Source organism: Triturus cristatus, chromosome 11 (genome assembly GCF_964204655.1).
Source record: "Triturus cristatus chromosome 11, aTriCri1.1, whole genome shotgun sequence".
Classification (NCBI taxonomy): Eukaryota; Metazoa; Chordata; class Amphibia; order Caudata; family Salamandridae; genus Triturus; species Triturus cristatus.
The window spans coordinates 438,219,752-438,239,325 of record NC_140594.1 but is presented as its reverse complement, the minus strand read 5'-3'; the positions used below and the strand labels follow the sequence as shown (position 1 = coordinate 438,239,325).

The 19,574-nt window shown below is 45.9% G+C and overlaps 1 protein-coding gene across 2 annotated transcripts in view; it reads right to left on the bottom strand.

The window, feature by feature from the left end:
* RASSF2 (Ras association domain family member 2) overlaps positions 1 to 19,574 on the bottom strand; it is a 198,517-nt gene that overhangs the window by 83,575 nt on the left and 95,368 nt on the right. The window lies entirely within an intron of this gene.

Here is a 19,574-nt window from a genome sequence, read left to right as displayed (position 1 = left end):
ATCTCGCCTTTCGAGGGACCCATAGGGCACTGCAGCGCCGGCCAGACAAGGAGCAAACTCCCAGTGATGAAGCATGACAGGAGTGTATGAGGGCAACAGGAAGAAGTTCTTAATGTCTCACATAGGCTCTCTGACCACAACCTAGTTTTCTTGAGCTTTCTTTTCATTGTCTCTAGAAACAGTACTCCCCTTTGTTGAAATTGTAAGAAGGAAGACCCAGTTAAATTACTGAGGGTATGCCATAGCGCATTATAATAAGGAGTTCTGGGCTTGATGCAGACGGAACGGTAGGTCTACACGCCATCCACCGCGGCTATCTACCATCTCTGCCGCAGCACAATCTCAGTCCTCTGTCCTGACCCAAGGTGCATTTCATTTTGAATTAAAGGTTGGATATCCACTCTCCCTTTGGTCATTTCACCACTAGGTTCCTCTGTGACCTACTTATATTTATGTAGTGGTATCAGAGAATATCGCACAAGACACAAAATCCCCCCACATAACCCATATTGAGCGTAGGGATTGCCTCACTCCTGTTTTGGTCCTGATGAAACGCCACGGATCCCTCCTGGACTACTGAGGCGTGAAACATGTCGACCCAGACCCACACACACTGATAGATTGCCTTTCTCCATTTCGAGAAGCTCACAATCTACATACACCTTTTAGCCCTACTGCGGGGACCCCGGAATAAAATATAAAATTGAGGTACCCCTAAGGTAGTTTTAATTTTTTTCTACCACAACCTCCTTTCTCTTTTTTTCCACACACCCGCACTCACCATCATGGCTTTCACTCCAAAGATCTCCACTAAAGAGCCCTCTCGCTGGGCCGGTGGAGTGTTGCAGCGCTGACCGCACAAGGAGCAGAGCCCGATGATGAAGCATGACACCTTCACAGGTGTGCAAGAGCACCATTTCCTAATAAGGAAGATCCCTTTCAATTCCCCCCCCCCCCACCTCTTTTCCAACCTGTGATTTAGCATTATCGGAACAGCTACCCCACAGTATTGTCATATTTGTTCTTGGGAGCAAGGGTACTGGACCTCTTTTTTTTAGCTCCCGTCCCCCCTTCTATTTGATATTGATGCAGGTTGTCAATAGGCAATCAGCGAAGAATGCCTAGTTGTTGAAATTATTGACGGTCTTTGTCATACAATGCCTACATCGTGACATATTTAGAGCTCGTCACATGCCAGGTGTGGACAATGACATAGCAGATGCTTTGTCTCGTTCGCAGTGGGAGAGTTCCATGGGCTGGCCACTGAAGAAGACAGAGTACGGACCTCAGGAGCTTTCATCTTTAGGAGAGAAAGGATGCTTCAGCTGGTAGCAGGTTCTACAGCGCCTTCGATACAGAGAGCTTATGCTCAGGCTTGGTCTGGATTTTTAGCCGGGGGAGCTAGGCAGAGACAGAACAGCAGGTTTAGAACAGAGGACATAGTTCAATTTATGATGTCCTTCATAGAGAAAAGGCAGTCGAGGGTGACTATTGCGGGTAAATTAGCGGGCATAGCATTAATGGGTAAACTCCTTTGGGGTTACGTTCTATCAGCGGGCGAGCTGGGTAAGTGGATTTTGGAAGGTTGGGCTAGGGAAGCAGGGCGCCGAGGGCCCAAGAGGAGGATGCTGGTGTTAGAAATTTTCAGAAAGGTGATGGGAGCCCTTTTAGCAGTATGTGCATTGGTAAGTGATTTGGCACTATTTTCAACTCTCATGTCATGGATGTTCTTTAGGGCCTTCAGAGTGTCGGAATTTCTGGGGTGTAAAGGGGTCAAATGGGAGGAAGTCTGTAGACATCATGTGTGCCTGCAAATATGGTTATACAAGTCCAAGACAGACCAGAGGGGCAAGAGCAGGAGCATATTCCTTAGGGAGTATCCAGTAGCACGCTTATGGCCTGTGCGTTGGGAGGGGCAGCCATCCAACAGGGGACAGTGCAGGGGAATGGGAGGGTTTTTCACCACATAGAAGGTAGACTAGTCACCCCGTTCCAGCTGCTGTCAGTAATGCGCAAGGTGCTCAGCTTGAGCGGAGTAGATTCATGCTGCTATGGTACCCATTCTTTCCATATAGGCATGGTTACAGAAGCAGGTAGGGGGGTTGCGAGCCAGAAGGCATCATGGATATAGGCAGGTGGTTATCAAATTGCTTTAAGCAATATGTCAGGGAGTGGGAAGGGTCTTGCTAAGCCATGGTTCGGGTTGTCAACTTTTGTTTCTATTCCAGGTTCTTTCCCCGGCCCCCATGCGGCAGGTTTGAAGATATAGATCGTAGGCCACTCCTTTGTGAAATGGACAGATCGGCATGTGAGGTCTACAGGGCAGAGGACACATTTGGGATTTGATGTGTCCATGTATGACTTTAAGTGGTATGGTGAAGGGGGAAGAGATGGGGTAGCTCCTTACTTATCTGAACAAACTCAGTGTAAGGGGGCATTGCCTGGACATCCAGTTGATTCACCTATGTGAAATCGACTTGGTGATACAGAAAGGGTTGGCACTGATCAAATACATGAAGGCAGATCTAAGGGAGATACTTAGCTCGTGGATCGGCTGCCACGTGATGTGGACTGAGGAGAGTGTGGAGGAGGGTGGTAAAACCAGCGGCTATAGATAAAGCAAGGAGGAAACTGAATAAGGAGCTGTGTATTTTCTGTAGGGACTTCGGGATAGGTAGGTTGGAGCACTCGGACCTCCATTATGACGAACACAAGTGTTTCTGCGGGAAAGGAGTCCATTTATTATTCATATGCATGGAGCTTTACTAGTTACAGATTAAGCTTGTCCTGGAAAAAGTACTTAATATCAAGTAGTCCTGAAGTACACATCGCTAGGACATGGGGGGCAGAAAAGGGCGGGAAGAAGCTGTGGGGGTTCAGCACCCCACCCTTTTCTGGGTGGCGGTTGGCAGAGAAGTTGCCATGGTTTACCGAAGTTTTTCGTTGTTGTCAGGGGCAGTTTAGATTTAAAGGGAACGGGTAGGGAAGTTCACGCTTAGTTGAGACAGGAAGTCAAAGCTTAAATAGCAAATTTCATGGGCTAAGAGGTTAATAGATGTAGGAAAGACGGAAGGGATTTTAGAGGTCTCAGTTATGTTTGAACAGCCGTTCATCAGATACAATATTATTTATTAAGTTGTTATGAAAGGGGAGGGATACTTTAGGGCTGGGAGGGAGAGTAAAATAGGCTTTTAACTTTGTATAGTGAGGCTGTAGTTTTGTAAGGCGAGGGCCTCGGTTATTTGTGATGTGCACCCGTTTCAATAAAGCGGCATTTGTTTCACACAAACCTGGTTTAAGTGGTCTGTGCTGCTCCCCTCTTCTCCGAAGAAAAGTGAATAAAAAGCGGACGTAACTCGGATGCTTATAAAAGAGATCAGATTCCACCCCACTCCAGTATGTCAGGGGGGATTACGGGTCATTTAATTGGGGCTCCCGACTGTGCAGATGTGCGCTGGGCCCGAAATAACCAGATTAAAAAGGATTTCCTTCAGCCCATTTTCTCTCATACGGAAAAGGAAAAAAAGCGGGTGTGGGGCGCGGGACATAAAATGTCTAAAGGGGGAGAGTGGGCCAGGGTGGCACTGTGACGTCACAGAGTGAGGGGAATTAATGTATTTAAAAATATAAAGGGGGGCAGCGGGATGTAGAGAGAGGTGGGGGGAGAGATAAACACTAACTTTACAACATATGCACATCGAGCCAGCACATTAGGGTTGGCAAGTCTTGCCTGCTCTCTTCACACACAGGGCCACTTTGGCTTCCGGCTTTACCCTTGCTTCCTGGGGGGCGCTTCACCGGAGGAGGGTAGGGCTGAGCCCGCGTCTGCCCGCTGCTCGGAATTAAAGGGAAGCCAAGGCGTCAGAGGTTCATTAATAGGGACTCTGAATCTAAGGGTTGAGGGAAGGGGGCCAGAGCATCCCCCTACCCAACCACAAGAACTTTGAAGATTTCAGAATAACAATAAATCATAAAGAGGCCCGCGAAGTCCTTTTCTTTTGGCAGCACTTGTGATTTCAAAGAGATTAAAACAGCTTATTTTCCTTTCACTCACTGCAGAGTGAGTGCGAAAGGAGATAAAGCATGAGAACTTCTTTACCCGAATGTAAACATTTACTGTAAAACTAAACTTTACAAGTGTTTTCAAATGTCCAAGATGCATGCTGAATATATGACTGAAAGATGGTAGTTGGTTTAAGTAAGTAGAACAAACACAGAGCTAAAATTGCTCCTATTTATTGTTGCGTTTCCAGTGTAATTGCAAAACCAAAATGTAATGAATAGTTTGGTATAACAGGCAAGTTAATTATATTATTGGCATACAGTGCCTACCTTCCATTATACATAATAAGAGATTTTGAAATTTACATAAAATAAGTGCAGAGACCAAGGGGTAAGTTTATGAGATTTGTCACACAGTGCAGCGCAGCAGGTCACCTTGCTGCGCTGCACAGTACTGCGTGACAGGGAAGGGGTAGGAATATGCCTTAATTAAAAGAATATGGCGCATTTCTGCCTTTTCCCCTGCGCTGGTGCCATTCTGGCTGCCTAGCGCAAATGCAGGCACCCTTGCACCATGGCGCAAGGGTGTTTGTGTTGCAGGCAGAATTGCTTTTGTGCAGGAAGCTGCGCCTTCCTGCACTAAAACAATGCTGAGAGGCAAATTCCTCTATGTGCTGCAAAATGCAGCACACATAGAAAGAAGTAGTAACGGGGAGAAATAAAGATATTTCTCCTCGTTACGCCTCTCCTGGGAAGGAGTATTTTTTTGGTGCATTCCCACATTTAACAGCTCTGGTAAATCTGGGCATGCGTCAACAACAATGGGAGTTGCGTGGGAACACCCACGCAATGCCTATGGAACGACTCCCTAGCGCAAAGGAAGGCAACGCAGAGATTTGCACGGCTTTGCTTTACTCGAGATTTATGAAGGCACTTAGGGTACTGTAAGGTGGCCTTCCGTGGCTTCTTAAATCTCATTTTTGATTTGTGTCGCGTTGCGTGGTGCAAGAGTAATGCGACGGGGCTAATAAATAGGCCCCCAAGTATCTACAGATATTACTGCACACAAGCACTGTGTGTAATGGTAAAACCACATGTACGATGTTTTTTTACCACATCAGTGACCACATAAACTTTCACGATGCCGAGGCCTTAAGGGAGGTGACGTTGATGGCTAGCACCTCCGTTGTGAAAGTTGTTCCACCACCACTGCCGCTCTTGAGGCTTTCCTACCAAGTTCTACTGGTCTTTCAGAGGCACCAGACTGTAAAGAAATGTCCGCATTTCCCTACAGGCCTGTCCACCTCTGGTGGTATTAACAGCAGAGGTGTCTGCCAATAACCTCGTGATACATCTCAAACATCTATTTCATGCTAATCTAGGCCCCTACTCACAAAAAAGTTGAACATTTATTCAGGTTTGCTGGCACCTACGTTTTTAATGAGTTCCCAAAGTTTTTGGAATCGTCTAAGAATACAGGCATTCTCTAGGCTCGGTCACACAATCACAGAAGTACTCAGATCCGTAATTCTTATCACATCTCTTCACATCTCAGCTGAAGCGGATAAAAAAACCTGGATCTCATCACTTGGTGGATCCACTCCAAAAATCTCGAATTTCCAGTCATGGAGGGCGAGTTAGATGAAACGAGTACCATTGAGTCGAATAACAAACATCCATTATATGTCAATAATGCCAAGACACTTTATCGAGGGTGAACATGGCCCTCTGAAAGTATGCATGTTACATAGCCTTCTAAACTTTTTATTTCAATACTTTCTCCACGTGGAAAATATTTTTATCTTGCAAGACCGCTGTCACTTACACCCCACCAATTTTGGTCATGTTCACTTCATTCCCATCCTAAAAATAGATTCACCACTGGCCTTGACAGCAATAGGTTTCTGACCATTTTCAGGGCGGAATGTGCTTGCTAAAGACTTTCAAATACCAGCACACTTGCCAGTTAGAGGGTGTTCGTCTACTTGTGTTCATGTGCCACCCTCATTTGTTCACCGCCCCCCAGAAGTAGATTTGCTTACATTGAAGATTTTGCCACCGTGGTAAGCTTTCCTGTGAATAAATCTATCTGAGTGCAAAGGTAAGTTCTTTGAATCACTAAAGTATATGACAGTGCTGCGAGGTCTTACTCAAGACAATACAGCACTATGCAAATTTCTCTTAACATAACATTTATTTGCATTTGCAAATGATGCTATTTGCACAGCTACAGGCAAATACCTTAGAGAGTTGGGCAGTTATAGACAAATGGGCAAAAATAAACATTGCATGTTTATTGTGCCAGGTCTCCATCTGTGGCACTTTGCTGCCTGTGTGGGATACTGGAAAAGGTGGGGGGTGAAAAGAAGGGGATGGAGGGGAAAGGTTGAGGGCGAGTCTTAGCCTGACAGTGGCATAATGGAAGACAAGTGGACGATTTGGGGTGAGCAGATGGGCAGGCTGGACATCTGAACATAAACGGGGGTCCCACTCCATCAAAAGGCCTGTTGGGGGTCACCAGGCACGTCTGAAATAGAATGCCCTGAACAGCAATGTGTATAGAACAAGGGGGTGGGAGAGGGGACAAAAAGGATCAAATCTAACACGCACAGAGTTCTGGCATTTTCAGTCTTTTTTTGGATTTATTTCTAAGCCTACTTAGGATTCTCAGGGACTGATCCGCCCTGGTGCTCATTTCTATACACTACTAAAATACTGACAATGTCACTCCTTTGGGCTTTAGTTTACTGGAAATATTTTTAATCAGCTTGTCTTATACACACCGCACAGGTACAGCATGCGGTGCAAGCTTCCGCCACACACAGTAGTGAATACGGTACAATCAAGAGCATAAACAATACACAATGTAATGCATTTGGACATGTGTGTGTGCTCGCATATGCAGTAATACAGCATGCCCTGACACAAAGTAATTTTTCCTAACACACACAGAATACAAGCCGCAAAGGCAGCAGTAATGCAAGCTTCTTGCCCACCTTCACATTCTCGTACACTATGACGTCAAAGTGGGGAAACAATATGACAAGGCGAGTCCACTCGAGGAATCCTGAGGTGCAAAAAGAATGGAAAACCAGGAATAAAGGAAGGTTGTGTTGGTGCTGTACAGTGTACACGTCACAAGTCTGTACTCATCTGGAGTACTGGGTCCATCTCTGAAGGGGTCATCCACACTGTGTGCCTAGCTCTCCATGCCTCGCCAAAAGTACTGCCGGCGTGCTCTGACGTCACATCTGTCAAACTGTGCAGTTTTGGAAGAAACACCTATAGTGTTTGGTCTCGTTCCGGAGGCTGGTCCAATGTACTGTGTAAGGTGTGTGAACCACCCTCTGTCAGATTGAGGTTACTTCTGGCAAACTTGTTTCGAAACTGGAGGCCACGTGCAGAGAAATGTATATTTCTGGAGATTACATCATGGGTAATGTGTCCAATTCTTAAAGCCTTATCCAAAGTCTGGTGTTCAGTTCTTGATACCATTTCCGGCTTCATGCGTCACATTTTGAAGCCCATATTTGTGGTTTTGTCCAGCCCTGGGGACACTATCGGCAGCACTGAAATTCAAGAGAAAATACACCTTCGGTAGGGGGGGGGGGGTATCTGATAGTTGTGTTATGTGCAGCAGTATACAGAACTTCAATTCACCAGCTGCCTTACTTCTGGTACCCAAAACAACAAGCATTTGCAGTGCAACAGGTCTCACATTAGTGAAAGTTAGAGCTACTGGTGTCGGAAATATCCCAGCAGTAGCACAAGTAATAAAAGAAAATTCACATTGCTTAGGCCACTGCTGTGTTTCTTCTTTGAGGAAAACAAAACTAGCAAACACGATCATTTGCAATGCCGATAGCGCAAATTTTCACTGATGCGAGACCTATTGCGTTGCAAATACAATGCAACAGGAGAGTAACACGAATGGTGTGGGGCGGGGGGGAATGGCGGTCTGGAGATCGTGTACTGCCCCTCTGTTGGCTCTCGAGAAATTACTGTGCCAATAATTTCTTAAAGGATTGTGGCAGATAGGCATGTTAACAGGATGTTGTAAATACTGAAATATAAACGATCGGTGACTTACACGTTGCTAGGAAGCAGTGCTGTGCAAGTTGCCTATTTCCTCCGTTGCTGCCTGCTCTGATGGCCCCTGGGTCCAGCTTTTAAGAGTCCCTGCCCGGCGAGTGGAACAAACTCATTTTAATCTGAGAGACTAGGTGCGGGGGACGGGACCAAATGTAGAGGTAACTTTGGCAATTAATGTTCCTGCTGGAGTGAGATCAGTGTTTTATCTAGGGGCTGTTTCCACTCATACTAAAGTAGCGCAGAGGATTAAGATGCCTGCTGCAAAGAACATCTCCCTATGTGTCCAGAGGTTTTCTGGCAACAACAAAAATGTAAAGGCAACTTTGGCGATTAATGTTCCTGCTGGATAGAGATGAGGTTGTATCTAGGGGCTGTTTCCACTCATGCTAAAGTAGCGCAGAGGATTAAGATGCCTGCTGCAAAGAACATCTCCCTGTGTGTCCAGAGGTTTTCTGGCAACAACAAAAATGTAAAGGCAACTTTGGCGATACATTTTCCTGCTGGATAGAGATGAGGTTTTATCTAGAGGCTGTTTCCACTCATGCTAAAGTAGCGCCGAGGATTAAGATGCCTGCTGCAAAGAACATCTCCCTGGGTGTCCAGAGGTTTTCTGCCAACAACAAAAATGTAAAGGCAACTTTGGCGATTAATGTTCCTGCTAGATAGAGATGTTTTATCTAGAGGCTGTTTCCACTCATGCTAAAGTAGCACAGAGGACTAAGATGCCTGCTGCAAAAAGCATGTACTCGTAGGTTCAGAGGTTTCCATGCAACAATAAAAATGTAAAGATAACTTTGCAGATTAATGTTCCTGCTGGGGATAGATTGCAGTTGTATCTACTGGCAGATTACACTCATGATAAAGAAGCGCACAGGATTAAGATGCCTGCTGCAAATAACAATTCCTTACGTGTGCAGAAGTTTTCACGCAACATAAAAATGTAAACGTAATTTTGGCGGTAAATGTTCCTGCTGGAGAGAGATCGGAGTTTTATCTAGTGGCTGTTTCCACTCATTCAAAAGTAGTGCACAGAATTAAAATGCCTGCTGCACAGAACATGTGTTTGTGTGTCCAGAGGTTGTTAGGCAACAATAAAAATGTAAAGGTAACTTTGGCGATTATTGTTCCTGCTGGAGAGAGAGGTCAGAGTTTTCTCTAGTGGCTGTTTCCACTCATTCTAAAGTAGCGTATAGGATTTAGATACCTGCTGCAAAGAACATGTCCTTGTGTGTTCAGAGGTTGTCAGGCGACAATAAAAATGTAAAGGTAACTTTGGAGAATAATGTTTCTGATGGAGAGAGATTGGGGTTTTATCTAATGGCTGTTTCCACTCACACTAAAGTAGCGCAGTGGTTTAGGATGCCTCCTGCAAAGAACATGCCACTTCCATGTGCTACTGCCTCAAGGGGTTCTCTTGCACCCCTTCCACTGCATCCGACCAGGTGCGCTTAAGGGAATTTATAGGCAGGCCACCTGTGCTATCCCACAGACTGTCAGTGCTGCTCATTAAACTCGCATTCACAAGATGACTTGTAGTTTGTGTTATGGGTCCTATTAGTTTGCTGTATCTTAGCCTTCCATGTGGGGACGGTGGCAATGGTGTGTGTGGCCCGGTGTTGCACACCTAGCGTACTAGCATCTGCAGTCCTAGACCCGAGCCCTCTGCGTTTACAAAGGCAACCTACAATCTCAGGATTCTGGGAACAATGCTTCCTGCTGCTGTGGGAGGAACTGAAGGTTGCCATGTTCACAGCTCCGAGCATATTGGAGAAATGGCGGGAAGTGGAGTGGGCTGAGAATCAAGAGCATGTGGTGGACGCGTTGTAATTGCTCCTATATGAGCTCATGCGTCAATTCCAATAATATTTGTATTAAATAATGAAGCGTTTGTCTCTCTGGCCTGTAGTATTCACCGATTAAATCAAACTATACAGTCTTTAGTCGTCAGTAGTTTGTTATGTCGCGGGGCAGTGGTAGAATAGGCGGGAATAGATGCCTGCACATACCTCCCTTTATGCATAGATGGAGCTCGACCTTCAGGATGTTAAGAATTCGATTGGCCACAGCGCTTCCAGGAAATATGTCCTGCATTACACAACATTACAGCACACATCACGTGACCTCGCTGAAAATGTTTCCCCCCAGCTCAGAGGCTGCCAGGTCCTTCTTTTTTTTTTTCCTGGACCGTTGTGTTTTTCATAATGCCCCAAATACATGTCACTGTCGCTGACCCTCGGCTGTGCGTTGTGCTGTACAATTATGCAGCTTGCGGAACAGAGCGCGCCCTTGTCCTGTGCTCTGCCCAGTATTCTTGACAATGTGGAATACTGGTACTTCATTCCCAGGAAGGAGAGGAGAGGCATGGGTGTTAAAATGTTCTCAGGCCTGATTCATGACTGATTATATTTCTGAAGAGAGGGACTAGTTTTGAGATTGACCTTCGTGGAGATTGAGGAAAAAGACCTAACTCAATTTACCCTGTTGGAATGTACTGCTGGAAAAGCAACTTCAAGAAACAGTGGGGGGGGGAGGTGGGGGGGGGGGGGGACAGACCTGGGCCTTTGAATGCACATTAAATGTGGCAAGATAACAGCAAGATTTACAGCCCTGTTTACAATCGAGCTTAGGGGAAAATCAATAAAGAAAATAGTGCTTACAGACTTTAGATAAAACACAACACAAGTAAAAACTCCAGTCCTCCTGGGAGGTTACAAATGATGCAGACAAGGCCTAGACTACGAAGCGTATTCATTAATCAAAAGCAACCATTTAGAAAGGACGGTAACAGGAGCCAATTGAAAAGATGAGTGGAAAATGGGTGGAGTACCTGTACCTGAATACAACATGCCTCACAGAGCAGCGCATGCGCTGCCCAGGCTCGACCTAAAAAGAGATGCCAATCCTGGTGAATAGACAATGGAAACGGACTGCAAACCCAAGTTGAAATGTCATTATCTTTCCACTACAGACCTACCAAAACACCACATGTCAAAACACTATAAGCCCGATTCACAAAGGTAAAGTTAGATCAAAAGTCTAACTTAAACCAAAAGTTTAACTTTATTACTTTTCGATATTCACAAAAGCAAGTTACTACTAGTGACTTTACTACTAGCAATTTTACTAGTAGTAACTTCCGTTTGTGAACACAAAAAAGTAGTAAAGTTAGACTTTTGATTTAACCATACTTTTGTAAATTAGGCCTAGAGTTGTCAAAGAAAGCAGTCCATGAGGAGCTTTGTATTAAACGGCTGTGGGACACGGACAGGCCCTGCTCTCGTCACACAGCCAAGGACAAGGACCGCGGGGAATTTAATGGCAAACCCCTGACACACCTGCATAAATCTGCAATCATTATCAGGCATGAAATCGAGCTGGAGAGGTGAGAAGGGAGCATGAAAGGCGAGGAGAGGAAAGGAGGAAGCGAGGCGAGGAAGGATGAGTTTAAAAGGATGACAATGGATGAGGATAAGGTGAGATCGAGGTTCATGCGAGAATGAGGAGGTGAGATAGACGTGACAATGAGGTTGCAGTGAGGTTGAATAGAGGCTGAAGCAAAGGGGTTGATGTTGAGGGTGAGGTTAGGCAAAGATAGGGGCAGGTTGAGGTGAGCTTGAAGGTAGCTTGATGAGAGTTAAAGTTGATATTGAGGGCGGCTGAGCCTCATGAAGAATTAAACTAAGGTGAGAGTGGAACGGGAGGCTGAGACTGAAGTGTAGTTGGAGGTAAAGGTTAAGGTTAAGCATGTTTGAGCTGAGAAGGAGTCGCAGTGAGGATGCATTGACGCTAAGATTAAGTGAATTTGCACCGAGGATGGGTTGAGGCTGTTTCAAGATTGGGTGTGGCTGTGGTGAGGAGAGAGTGAGGATGAGGTATGGTTGAAGATGAGGTCAAAGTAAGGGGAGAAGATCAGGTTAAGCTGAAGCCGAGAGGAGTTTGGGGTGAGGTTAAGTTTAGTTGCATTTGAAGTGATGGGCCCCAGGACATGATGCAAGGTTGAGGTGAGGGTGAGATGAAACTACAATGAGAAGGCAAGTATGACTCCAGATCCGCTCACTGGCAAGAGCACGCCCCACACCTGACTATGGGCAATCACTACCCAGCCCCAATGCTGGGCTATTTATTAGAGGTCATATCTCATCTTCGAAGTCTGTCAACATCAGAGGTGCTTAGAAGTGGACCAAGTGTAGATATTCAGTGTTCTACAAATCAATTGGCACTCACTTACAGTCCCTTATTTTCATTTTTGTTACACCACTGAAATGTTGACGGGCTAATCAGGATGGGGTGACTATTCATCATTGCATGGTGATTAGGGAACAAGCCTCTTGTCCATTCGTCGGCCTCATTTCCCAGGTATGAATGAATACTGGAAGCCGATACACTGGTACGATTAAAAAAGCCTTTTAAAAAGCCAGAACTCTGTCTACTTGTGTTTCCTCCTTCCGCTATAGTACATACTCAACTTGTATCAAATCCACAAAAACTCAAGAGAATAGTGAAATTCTTAAAGTCAAAGCTTTCCAGAATTCCCATGTCTCCTCCTCTTGATGGAAAATCTGTACTACTTTTTAGCACAAATGTGCATTTGTGCAGCTAACGTTTTCTCTTTTTTGTCACATTTAATACATTTTCCCAGTGAATGCACCACTTTCCATTAACATCCATTACATTTGGGAGTGTACAATCTCCATTACCACCTTGAAAACAAGGCAACTACAGCCTTTTTCCAGACCATTTTTACACGTTTCCAAGGTGTGAATGGCAATGGAATGCATCTATGGGTACTCCATAACTTTTCATGATAACCCTCCTAAGCCCACATCCCCACTTGCAACCCTGAACTTCTAGCAGAAACAGCAGCTTCAAGTTTTTCCAAACCCCCCAGCATGTACCTGGTCATGAAAGAGGACAGAAAGCTGTCACATTAGGATAGATATCAGCAGTGCAGCAGGTGCAGTGCCACCAGAGACCAAAGCTGTGATGGGCCCACTTCACCCAAATAAGTGACTTTTTACTACCAAAACAGGGGGTGGTGAGTCCAATGTCTTTGCCTTCATTAGGGCCCATGGTGCCAGTGCTAGGCCACTGGCCCACTGAATTATACTATTGGTTTTACTCAATTTTTGCTTATATGGTAGTTCAAAAAGCAGCTTTTTAAAAGAAAATCTGCTTTTTGGTGGATGAGAGCACAATTAATTTGCTTCTGGGGCTCCAAAACTCACTGCTCCAGTCCTGAGTCCAAGCATCAGTGGCAGACCAAAGTTTCAGATTAGGCCAAACCTTCTGAATGTCAATAGGCTTTACACCATACATACTTGGGATTGATACTTATGTTTCATTATGTGACACTATGCTACTCGCATTTGTATAGCGCCCTCTTGCAATTTGTAAAGCCTCCTGCTGCTCTGTGTCAGGTAGCACTATACCATCGGGGCAGTAACTTGTTTATAGGACTGGCTGCAATATTTTTCTACAGGCAGGCTACTATGCTGGACTGTACTGGACCATCTAAGCTGTAACAAAATTATAGTTCAAACTATATTGAAATGTATCTTCTGGGAGCAGAGGCAGGCTGATGTGTGGCGGGCTGGCTTCGCCTTATGGTCAGCGACCAGGCTGGGACTGGCCGTAGCGGGCATCGGTGTTTTCCTGTGGGGCTGGAAGGGTGGGGCCGTTTTTGTTACTGGGGGACAGTTTTGCAGCAGTGCTGCAATATCAGCCTCCAGTAACAAAAGCAGCAGTGCTGGGGGCGGGTTTAGTCAAGCAGCGGTGCTTCACACTTGCACCCCTACCTGTACCTCCACCCGCTCACGGGGCATGTCCAATAGATTTTCCAGGGATGCTTTGTGTTCTCAGTTCAGCCCTGTCAGCGACAGATCCCGCCTCCTTCGTCGCATGTGAGCCTCCTCTGCACCAGCCCACTCCATCAAGTCCCTCCTCCAGTTATGGAATTCCTTGCCTGCAGAGCTACGCTTGCAAACGAATAAGATCTTGTTCAGAAAGGCATTAAAAACCTGGCTATTCACCAATTCTTAGACTGGAAGCTGCCAATCCGAACCCTCACTCAGCACCAAGACGCCTCGGCAATAGTGCGCTTAATAAATAATTCAGTCAGTCAGGTCTGTATCATAGGGGATCATGGACTGAACCATCATTTTGCAATACATTTCTTGGCCACTACAAGGCCCAGAATCGCAAGCGGTCTTCTCAGTTTCTTTTTGGAGTTGTCTGGTAGTAGACATTGTTTAATAGAATTGGAGATCGCCCATCCCGTGACAGATTTAATGTGGGTCAACACCTCTGCCCAGTACATTGTAATGCCTGAGCAGCACCACACGATGTGCATAGTCAGCTTTAATGTGACAGCGCCTAGTGCACGTAGCGGAACTATCAGGGTACATAACGAGGAGTCGTCTTGGGGATAAACAGGTGAGGTGCATGTAGGTATAGTGCCTCATGGATTTTGGCCCAATCCCCAGATGACGGGGGCTCTTCATAAGCCTGTTGGCAAGTCTTCTCCAGTTGGAGCGGCTCCACCCAACTGTCTGCCCGGAATCTACGTGTTACATGTCTACGGCCACCAGTTTGAGAGAGTATGGTAACCATGGAACAATGGTTAATGTGGGCTATGGGGCCTTGAGAGAATGTTAGTCATAATTGGCGGGCTGTAGCCGCTATCTTAGCATTTTGTAAGAATGGTCCTTGTCCGAATCCAAACGTCTCGGAGGCATCCTGCATAGTGATGAAATGGCCCCCTAGATATGGGTCAGAGAGGATGAGACAGCAGCCCTCTTTCCATATTTTGGTCTAAATAGTCTGCTCAATTTGGGCGAATGGACACATTATCCATAGTTCTAGATGAGGAGCGAGTGTTGTCCATGTTATTTTAGTGAAGACCTTTCGCTGTTTACAGAAGCGAGACGGGTGGTATCAGAGTGCATTAAACAGAATCAGAGAAGCACTGTTGCACCACGTCAGTCCTGTGAGTCATGCAGTAAGACCATGGCAGTATTAACAGACAGTTAAGTTGTGTGTTAATAAATAATTACCAATATGATTATTGCAATAACTTAAGTAGTGCAATTAGTATTAGTGTAGGTCTGCCTTACATGTGTGACGTACAGGTATGAACATAATGGTGTTCAAACGATGAGTCGCAACTCCCATGCCTGGTGTCAATATAAATATGGAGACTTCCACATGCACGTTTGTGTATATAAATAAACCAGGGACACCTGCTTGTAAAATGTACATAAAAAGTTAACTTAAAATGTAAAAATGTTTACTACCAAAACCTGTAAACCAAAAAGAGAAGAAGGACCTTGGAAAACAAAGAACACGTTAAACAAAGAGGGAATAAAATGGAAAAATTATCATAAGACCCTGCTTACCCCTGCTGGTGCAGTAAAGAAAGACACAGGAGCACGTAAAGGCCCACGCTCTTGCTTGAAGTAGACGGCACTTGGGGGCTTATTACGATGCGGAAGGATGCGGCTTCGACCATCTGTCGGAGCCATTCCTACTGCACCGTAATCAGCTGGTCGGATTCCTTTCCAACGGACCCATTATGATGGTGTTGATCAAAAAGGAATCCTACTGGTCATTACGACTGGCTTCTGACGGGCTTGGAGAGCCCATCCGCCAGTCGGAATAACTTCAGTAATCCCAAGAGCCGTCCAAGGGACTACAATGTCAGATTCCAACAGCCTTTCTGTGCCACACTTTCTAAAACAGAAAGGCAGTAGATAGTCGACTTTGGGGGCCCCCAGCAGGGCCACCATTGGTGGACGGCCTCCGATTGGAGGCTGAGGGGGCACCTACGGAGCCCTCTTGTTGATCCCTGCACCAAGTGGCAGGTACCTTTTCTGAAAGAGGAATAACATTTATTAAAAGTGGCCACACAACAGTTGTGAACCAAGGAACTATTTTTCCCTAGGTTTTGAACCTTCTGGACAGTAGCAGTCTTTTGAGGTTGAATTGCCCAGATTTTGAAAACCAAAAACGCAACAATGAGCAAACACAGAAGGGTTACATTTTTACAGCAGCTGAGGGGCACAGAATGGCTTAAACAACAGTGCTCCTCGACATAGAAACACAGACGAGGGACTAAAATGCATCTTTTAAACCCAGCCTAATGCGTGTAAATTAAATGGCTTTCTAATAAGATCTGTGAACTCGTCCTGCCTTGGAACACATATAAACATGCCTCCCTCTGTTTTCAGTCGACCGTCTATAAAAGCCGGCATGTGCAAAAATTTCTGAAATGGGCCGGGACAGCAGGTGAAAAAACCAAAGCCGTTTCTAGGTGTTTTGCCGCCCTAGGCGAGAATTGAAAAATGCTGCCCCCTCCCTTTTTCTCCTAATTTGTTCAATTTTTTCCACTGTTTGATTCCAAATAAACAAAAATTCCCCCTTTTGCTGCCCTCGGCGGCCGCCTAGTCTAGCCTAATGGTAGAAACAGCCCTTGAAAAAACAATACTGTACTGACCATTTCGGGAAGCCTGGTCACTGCAGGCAAAATGCTATGTAGCATTATGGCAGAAACAGTTGGGCGGGCCATTCTGCATGCATGGCGTTTTCTGGACAGTGGCAGACTGCTGTGCTGGAATGGAATGTATCTTCAGGCAAAAACAGCAGAGAGAGCCAGGCTGCATGGAACCTTCTGGACAGTGGCAGACTGCTGTGCTAAAGGGCAGAAACAGCAGGGAGGGCCAGGCTCCATCGCGCCTTCTGGACAGTGCCAGTCTGCTGTGCTGGAATGGAATGTAGGTCCATGGCATAAACAGCCATGCGGGCCAGGCTCCATCGCGCCTTCTGGACAGTGGCAGTCTGCTGTGCTGGAATGGAATGTAGGTCCATGGCATAAACAGCCATGCGGGCCAGGCTGCATGGCGCCTTCTGGACAGGGGTCTTTGCTGTGCTGGAATGGAATGTAGGTCCATGGCATAAACAGCCATGCGGGCCAGGCTCCATCGCGCCTTCTGGACAGTGGCAGTCTGCTGTGCTGGAATGGAATGTAGGTCCATGGCATAAACAGCCATGCGGGCCAGGCTCCATCGCGCCTTCTGGACAGTGGCAGTCTGCTGTGCTGGAATGGAATGTAGGTCCATGGCATAAACAGCCATGCGGGCCAGGCTCCATCGCGCCTTCTGGACAGTGGCAGTCTGCTGTGCTGGAATGGAATGTAGGTCCATGGCATAAACAGCTGTGTGGGCCAGGCTCCATCGCGCCTTCTGGACAGGGGCTGTTTGCTGTGCTGGAATGGAATGCAGCTTCATGGAAGAAACAGCTGTGCGCGCCAGGCTGCATGGCACCTTCTGGACAGTGGCAGTCTGCTATGCTGGAATGGAATGCAGCTTCATGGCATAAACAGCTGTGCGGTCAGGGCTGCCTGGCACCTTCTGGACAGTGGCAGTCTGCTGTGCTGGAATGAAATGCAGCTTCATGGAAGAAACAGGCGGGCCAGGCTGCATGGCACCTTCTGGACAGTGGCAGACTGCTGTGCTGGAATGGAATGCAGCTTCATGGCCGGATCAGCGGGGCGGGCCAGGCTGCATGGCACCTTCTGGACAGTGGCAGTCTGCTGTGCTGGAATGGAATGTAGGTCCATGGCATAAACAGCCATGCGGGCCAGGCTCCATCGCGCCTTCTGGACAGTGCCAGTTTGCTGTGCTGGAATGGAATGCAGCTTCATGGCATAAACAGCTGTGTGGGCCAGGCTGCATGGCACCTTCTGGACAGGGGCTGTTTGCTGTGCTGGAATGCAGCTTCATGGCAGAAACAGCCGTGCGGGCCAGGCAGCATGGCACCTTCTGGACAGTGACAGACCGCAGTCGTCTGCCTAATAGGAGATTTAAGGTATCACCTCCATCACGTCTACGTCTTCTCTAATAAAACGAACTTACAAAGTTTTCCAAAGCTACAACATTATGGAGGTCCAGCTGACTTTGAGACCCCCAGCTGCTGCCCAGGTGCCAAAAAAAACCTCACATAACTATTGTTAAAATCAGGAGCAAAGAAAAGCCTGGTGGTATGTAGCATTCTTCTCAATGGATTGTGAAAAACTCAATGCTCGGAATACGTCTAACACTTCTCCAAGGAATGACAGTCGGTCACTCCATTCAACGATATATCGACTTAACAACATGTAACTGCACAGTTACGTTGAGGTAGTTCTATATCCTGGAACACCACAAGATTACTCAAAAGCATAAGCAGTCACATGGGGGAAAAGGAAAGTAACTATTACGTTTCAAAGCTTAAATTATGGGAGACACGCCTAAACTGCGATGTAGGAGGGGAGAAAAAGTGGAATCCCTGCTGCAGGGTCGACTCAGCTTTTTATCCTTACGTGGTCGATAAAAAAAGAAAAGAAAATCAGCACATTAACAACACTGTCGTTGGAGGAGCGTTTATGTGTTATATACCTGGTAAACATGATTCAATATTATTTGTCAAATTTATGCAGTTTCCATACTATTCTAGGTTGTGCAAGGCTTTTAAGTATTATCTAATGTCAAATGTTTTTTTGTTTTTTTTACAAACAATTGAACTCCAACTTTGGAGCACCTATATGGCTCCAGTAAAGAACAGAAAAGATTAGCAGTCAAGTAAGTAAATATAAAATGCGTAGTCTTTGAATCGAAATAGATCAATGATGCGCACAAATATATTACAGGTTGTTAAAACGTGGCAGAAAAGAGGAAAGTGTCAAACTGAAGACACATATATTTATTTACGGAGTAACAAATTATGGGGTTAAGATACAATGTATCCTTCATTTGTGTTAATTGTACCCACATGATAAAACAGTAAAAAATGTTAAAAACACTAAAAAGGTAGCGGTTCCCAGCTCACCGCACCTATCCTGTGTCCCTGAACATATTCTAGTGAGACATTCCAGTCTATGTGTGCACACAATATCAGCATATGCTGCCAAGATGCAGCCCTTGAGCAAGGACATCTCAAATTGAAACACAGTAAAGGTGCACCACAAGTAATGACAATATAAGCAAATTTCCAAATAGAGTTCCAAGGTATATGCAATGCTTCTTTTCAATTTTTTGGGTTCTTGTATACCGCCAATTTTAACGCAGAAACAGCCAACGCGTTTCGTACATAGCAATGGACTTCTACAGGGCAAAGTTGTATTCAAAGCTCATATCATCAGGCCACTTTCATACATGTGACAACGGTCATCCTCCGAAATGCATTTCAGTGTGGATCAATAAATAGTCGACCTCCAATAAAAACAGACGACGTGGCAAGTGGTAACGTCCAAAGGCATTAGAGATACAACATTCGGTAAACTCTCAAGACATCCAACAGAAATTATGTTGTTGAATGTCAAAGAAGGGGTCCATCCACCCCGCTGTAGCAGTAGAGTCGGTGCCATAGACCGCAGACGAGCATGTGTCCGGTACTCCGTGTCTGGTACACGGAGTACCAGACGCATGCCCATCTGCGGTTTACGGCAC